At 43.2% G+C, this 6,975-nt stretch overlaps 1 protein-coding gene across 4 annotated transcripts in view; it reads left to right on the top strand.

Annotated features, from left to right (window-relative positions):
* Positions 1 to 5,886: 5,886 nt before the first annotated feature.
* Positions 5,887 to 6,975, top strand: part of SCML2 (Scm polycomb group protein like 2) — a 75,434-nt gene continuing 74,345 nt past the window's right edge. For 3 of the 4 annotated variants that reach the window (XM_085323092.1, XM_085323091.1, XM_085323088.1), the window contains exon 1: positions 5,887 to 6,090. The gene's annotated coding sequence lies outside the window, so the exon portion shown is untranslated. Of the gene's footprint in view, positions 6,091 to 6,254; positions 6,365 to 6,975 lie in introns of those variants that run through there. The other variant, XM_085323089.1, reaches the window with a different exon arrangement.

Raw genomic sequence — 6,975 nt, 5'->3', positions numbered from 1 at the left:
CCATACTATTATGCAGAGCACCTGAATTAAATGAAATTTAATAATCATRAATATTAACTATTGAAAATTAAATCAGAATTTAGGTCAGCTGCATTGCTATAATAGTTGTTGACATGTAAGAATTAGTATCTTGCATATAAATTATAACTTTTGCATTTGGTCCCCTGATACAAATCACTGATCTGGATTCTTATGAGCCAGAAGTAAAGGTTTTGTTGGTTGGTGCTACTGCTTTTTTTTTTTTCAAAGCCCATGTTTATATCCATTCCATACAACCGTTTCTCCTATTTTATTCATTTGTATTATAATAGCAGGAATGCTTCTTATTACATTTACACATATAGTACTGCTTTGCTGAAATTGTCTGAAGTAAAGGGTTGATTTTGATGCAGTTCTTAGATACAAACACAAACAACAATGGTTAGGAAAGATTTTAATTCTCAAAATACAACATGTTGAATCAAAAGTTCTGAAAGCATTTGATTCACAAAATTTCAATTCAAATGTAAGGTTATTTATGTGAAAACATTAGAGTTTATGAATATGCTTAAGATTTTGGGTTTTTATCCTGAATAAAGATGGAAAAAGTATCTGAAACAGGAAAAATCTTAGGGAAGAAAAAACAAATACCTGCCTAGCCCTGCATGTTATTTACCTAACCAAGAAGCAGCCTGAAGCTGCAGAGAACTTAACAGCTGTCAGTAAAAAGAGCCTCCTTATCATTTCAAATTTTATCCTCTATTTTAGTACAAGTCTATCACATGTTTTTGTCCCTGACATTTTGCAAGTTAGCATCTTTTTCTTTTTGCTTGATATTGTGCAGGAAGCATGCAGCCTATGTAAATACAAAAACAAAGAATGTAAATTCATATCCCCTTCCTGGGTAAATTTTAATTACTATCCTTTCAATGGCAAAAGATTATTCATAGCTCAAATATATTTGAAATCAGTTCCTCTGTGCTCTCCCCCCCTACCTATCAACTTCTAACTAACGCTATAATATTTTAACAACTAGTGTGGCCAAGGTTCTGGTACGTCAGAGAAGCTATTTTCAGGTTTGCAGCCATGCAAATGAAAATAACATGACTCCTTTTCTTTCAATATAATCAGCTCCTGCATGCATATCTATGCACATTATGTACATAGTATAACTCAACAGCATTAGAAGAAACTATTTTAGAACATTTGAATGTAGTTACTTAACATAGTTGCAGTGAATGTTCTTTACACTTGTCATCTATAATTATTTCTGTTCTTAAGTTACACAGCTTAAAATTTGTGAAGGAGGTGATGGCGTTTCCTATAAGTAGGCAGAAAAGAAAAAAGAAAGAAAAAAATGTTACAGAAAGAATAAGTCATACTTTGGGCCCTGGAAGATTTCTGAAGCTGTTATTCAGACATTCCCACTCAGCATAATTTTTCTACTCTGAAAAAAGTAAGCTTATTTGTCAGGAAAGAACAAAATGATATCTTGCTTTCAGAAATAAATCTACATTTTCTGTTGAATTCACATATAAATCAAACCTATTTATGTCTAAATTATGGTGCGCTCCACATAGTGCAATTGTGCAACTTCTCGTATCTCTACAATATACTTACTTATACAGGACTATCATATTGTGACAGCTAGAATGATGGAAAACTCAGAAATTATGAAGGCAGTTTAAAATTTTTACTGAAACAATTTATTTTTGGAAGCTAACAGTATGTTCATTGTTGCAGAAACAAAAATCCTTTCCCTGAAGAGGCAGATTCTTTTAAACGTCCTTAAAGAAAGCTTATATTCATTGAATCATAGAGGTGGCAGGGACCTTGGAAGGTCACTCAGTCCATCTCCTAGCCTAAGGTGAGTCTATCTGTTCCTTTTCTGACGGATAGCTGTCTAACTGCTCTTAGTCCAATGTCAAAGGCYCCACAACCACCCAGTCAACTTTCTTCCCTATCCTCACAATCTGAAAGCTTTTATTTCTGAATCTTTCTTCATGCTTTTTACATCTATTCTTTCTTGACCCACCCAGAGAGTAAATTGTTCTCTTCCTCCTTACAGCACTTTTAAGTATCTGATACATATTTGTATCTGTATCTATGCATCTATTCTATGTTCTTCTGCCTTCCACCATCAGTCTAAACTCCTCTTCCCTCTCCCTTATTTTTTTTAGAATTTTCTCCTGGGGCATATTTTCTAAATATCTTATCATTCTAATAGTTCTTTTCTACATTATTCATGGTCTATACGTTTCTTGAAGCCAGACAGACCACTGTTGTTGACCTTTTCGAGGGCCACCTAAAGCAGACTAATTGTTTCACAAAGAAGCTGTGCCTCTGTTTCTATATCCCTTGACTTTTTCACTGCAGCACTAACATTGTCACCTTGTGTTCAGATTATGATTCACATAATTATAGATCTTTTGCTTTTGCACATAATTGCAGATCTTTTTCTGCAGAACACCCAGTAGTTCCCCATTTTCTATTTGTATAACTGATCATTCCTGCCTCAGCTCAGTAGCATGCACTTTATCCCTGTTGAATACTACCCTCAATTTTCAGCTTCTGTCTCTAATTTGTGAAAATGCTTTTAAATCTTACATCTATCCTCCAGCATACAGCCTCACAGTTTGGTATTATCTGCAGTTTTGTAAATATGTTTTCTGAACCATTGTTGAGTATAACACCCTTCCATTTTGACAGCGAGCCACTGGTAGCAGATCCTTAAATATCTTCATCTAGATTCTGTTTCTCTTGTTTGCTTAAAGAATTTCTTACGATATTGTGTCAAAAAACTTATCAAAGTCAAGATGCATAACATCCAATATTTTTCATCCACTGACAATTCCTCTGATGTTTTGCAAGAAATACTAGATTTCTTTGACATCTTTTCTTCTTCACAAAGCTATGTTGGCTGTTATTCGTTGCCTTATAGGTGCTTACAGACAGTTTGCTTATGTATGCTTCTGTATTTTTTCTGGGCATTGAAATGCATTGGTTTATAATTTCCAACCTCGCCTTTCCCTCCTTTTCAGGAATACTATTTGTCCTTTTCTTTCCTCTAATATTCCTCCACTATAAATTCTCAAAGATAAACACTGCTAAAGGAGATTTCATCAGCCAGATCTTTAAGCCCAGCTGACTGGGAAGCAGCTAATTTGTAAATAATCTCCCACTTGGTCCTTTGATAGTCACTTCTGAAATTCTACTGTTCTCCCTAATATTAATAACAACTGACTTTTAAAATCAAGAATAGGTAAAAAAAAAAATACTAAAAAGCTTGGCTTTCTCTGTGTCATCAGTCAATAACTTTCCAGTTCTGTCTGACAGTGAAGTAATCATTTGCTCGATCTTTTCCATTTCCAGTAATATACACAGACAGAATGATTTCCTGTTATTCCCAATGTCACTTGCTAATTGAATCTTATTTTGTGCCTTCGTTTTTTCTATTTTCATCCTGCATGATCAGGCTACACTTCTGTAGTTGTCCAAAGTAACCTGACCCAACTTCTGTATTCTGTACACTTCATTCCTGTGTCTGAAGTTCAGGAAGACATTGTGACAGCTTTTACTATATTCCTTATGTTTTCTGTGTGGAAGGATAGCATTCACTTACACTTACAATATTCTTTATTTGAGGAATTGCCAGCTCTCTTTAAACATCTTTTTAATTTGCATGTACCTCCCAGACACAAAAGAGTATTATGAATTCATTGGAGTCTACCTCCATGAAACATCTTGTTTTTATTTTGCTGTTATTGCTCCTTTCTAAAATCAGGGACTCTTCCKACAAAGAAACTGTAAAGCCAAATATATATATATGTGTGTGTGTGTGTGTACATACACGTGCACACACACATTTAACTATCTGCCTTTGTAAAGACTAATCGGAGCTTAAAAATTGCCTGGCACTTGTAACCCAGGTAATTCAGTTTAATACCTTTAAAGGCTGATGAAAGGTGTCTAGTGATTCTCCAGAAAACTATCCCATCATACTGCTAGAAAATGGAAGCAAGCAGGACTCCTTATTCCTTTTCTAATGATTCTGTAAGGAAATCGTTTGCTTTGCATGAGCTATAGCTAGTAGGTGAAAGACACATGTGCAAGCACTGTGTACCCATTTGGCTCCTAGATTAGCAGAGAGCTTTAAAAGAGTTTTCTTTTGTTCTGCTCTTAATCTTTTTACTGGTGATATGCTCTGTGATCTTGTAGACATTTATTCTTATGTCTATTGCTGATTCTCAGTTTCACAACATCAGGGGTCTAAATAGCAGGATTAATGCTTCTCAGGCTTCCTGATTTCTATCTCTTGGGAAAATTATGAACAGGTCAAGGACTGTATCTGTTCACATTTGACAGGCTCTGCAACAATAGCTGTAGCAACTAATGGTATGGTCACCCAGTGGCTCACAGTGAATGAATTCTTCAGATGTTATATCTAGCATTGGCCTGATTTTAAAACATATCTTAAAAATATATTTTCTTTTCTTCTGTCTCTCCCATGGAGTTATTCTGTGAATCTTGACATATTTCTGTATTCATCTCTAAAAAAGGGCAGGAGCTTTCTTTTATTTTCCTACAGAAGTTTAATATGACAGAAAAGGGAAAGTATTTTCAGTTAAACAGCAATCTATTTGTTATTAGCACATCATACCTGGCTATCATTATAAGGATTTTATGTACATATTTTTTTTATATATATATATATATATATATATATATATATAAACAGATGTGTATATATATATATATATACACACACACGGCAATTTCAGTGTTTGCCTTTCTTGTGTATGCTTTTTAATCACTTTGATTTGCATATTTTTACTCATTTCGCTTACATTGTCTAAACATTCCTGATTTGTGGCAAGCACTTGTTTTCCTTGTGCTTCTGAAGAACTATTTACTACTTAGGAGAATGCTTAAAATGAATTATGAGTAGTCACTTACAACATAGGCAGGATATTAATGTGATCTGTACGAATTTGACTTTCATATAGAACATTTGTGGGGTTTTGGGGTATACATTTGGGTTTCCTCTTATTTCTGTGTTTTCTTTTTTCATTAAAAACACCCACGGACTTCACTCTCATGATCTTAATTTAGTTTTGGATTTAAAATTTCACTTTTGAGTGATACAGGCAGTGAAGATGACACTTAGGCACAGAAAGTCCCAAACTTTAGTAAGATTAGAGATGAATTCTCTACATGCCTCTAGGGATCTGAATTAAAATACTTGTAACTTACAAAACGGGGACTCACCCTCCTATAATACCAAGGAAGTACTTTTCAAATGCTATGAAATATTTATGAATTATGAATTATCTCTAATGACTGCAGAAAATGCCTCCAGTAGATGTGCAATGTTAATATGCATTCTATGACTGTGATCCTGTGCATGCACGTATTATTAACACAGCGGCATTGGCCTTGGTAGTTACACCTCTATACCAACTGCACATTCAAAACAAATGTATAGTTATCATGAATTACAGCTGTAGCCGTGATGTATTACGACAGTCGGCTGACATCCCCTACTATAAAACTTTGCCTTTAGTTGCTCGTAAATTTGCCAGATTTTAACCATTTGCACTGAAACTTCCGATGTAAATACCTGCCTAGAGGTAACTTCTTTTCCTTAGCCGGAGCGGGCCCGGCACCGCAGAGGGCGCCTGGCACCGACGCCAACGGCTGCCGGTGGCCGTTGCTCTGGCGAGCGCAGCTCCTTCCCTTCCTCCCTGCGGCAAAGGCGACGGTGACATTTGGCCGGGCGGCGGGTTTTGCCGTTCCTACGAACCCTCCCCGCCGCTCCAGCCGCCCCCGAGGAGGCTCAGGGGAGCCGGGCGGGGGTCGCCTCCTGCCCCCCCCGCCCCGCAAAATGGCTCCGCGCCGCGTCGCGGCCGTGGAGGGAAAGGCGCCAGATTTGAACGCGGGCAGAGCGCGGGGAGGGAAGCGGGCGGCCGCGGCTGAGGAGAGCTGACGGGGAGGGCAGCCCGCGGAAGGGGCTAGGCGAGCCGCCAGACGGGGCGGCCGCGCTGAGGCGAGGCGAGGCGGCGGGACCGGCCGCGCCTGAGCTGRGGACGCCTCGCGGGACCCCACCCGCAGGTACGGGCTGGGTGCGGGGCTGCCAGCGGGGCTGCCCCCCCTCTCCCCGCGGCGCGGCTGGCGGTAGCCTCCTCCCCCCTCCCCGGCCCGGGGCTTCCCCCCGCGGCGGGGGCGGTAGGTGGGGGGAGGCCGGCGCCCCCGGTGCCGCTGCCGGGCATGCGCGGTGCCCCCGGAACATGGCGGCGGCGTGAGGCGTGCGACGGCAGGAGCCGCTTGACAGGCTCGCGAGCCGCCGCGGGACGCTGGCGACCGGCTTTCCGCCCGCCGCTCCGCGGTGAGCGGCGGCCCAGCGCACGTCGCTGGGGGTCCGGAGCGGGTCGGAGCGGCAGAGGAAGGGAGGCGAGGCGGGGGTCGCGCCCCCTCCCCGGGCTCCCACCGCCACCTCCGCCGCGACSGAGAAGGAGAGCGGCTGCGGCGGCGGCGCCTTCCCCTCACCCCTGCCTCCCCGACCCTCCTCTCGGAAGGAGGCAGCAGCAGGTCCGGCCGGGGCTGCCCTCGGCTCCGGCGCCGCACGCTGCTCTCGGCGGCGGGGCCCGGCTCCCCTCGGGGGAACCTGCCGGGAGGCCGGGGCAGGAGCACGCGGTTGGGAGGGCGACGGTGCGGGAGCCGCTGCGGGGCGGCTCCTCCTGCCGTCCACAAAGAAAGCGCCGCGCCGCGGGGGAGGTGGCGGCTCCCCGGCGAGCAGCGGGCTGGGGGGGCCGCTGCGGCGGCGCCTGGTGCCCCAGAGCAGCCAGGCTGCGCTGGAGGCTGGTGTCGCTGTCGGTGCGGGCGGCGGAGCCGGCCCCCCCCCGTGCCGGCCCCCTGCCGTGACCCTGTGCCGGGGCCGCGTTTGACAGGAGCGCGGGTAGGACACGCCTCGCCCGCCGCGCCGTTACCCGCCGGCCT

This window comes from Rhea americana, unplaced genomic scaffold (assembly GCF_003343005.1).
Source record: "Rhea americana isolate MKP2758 unplaced genomic scaffold, rheAme1 scaffold_82, whole genome shotgun sequence".
Taxonomy (NCBI): domain Eukaryota; kingdom Metazoa; phylum Chordata; class Aves; order Rheiformes; family Rheidae; genus Rhea; species Rhea americana.
This window is presented reverse-complemented; position numbering and strand designations above follow the sequence as displayed.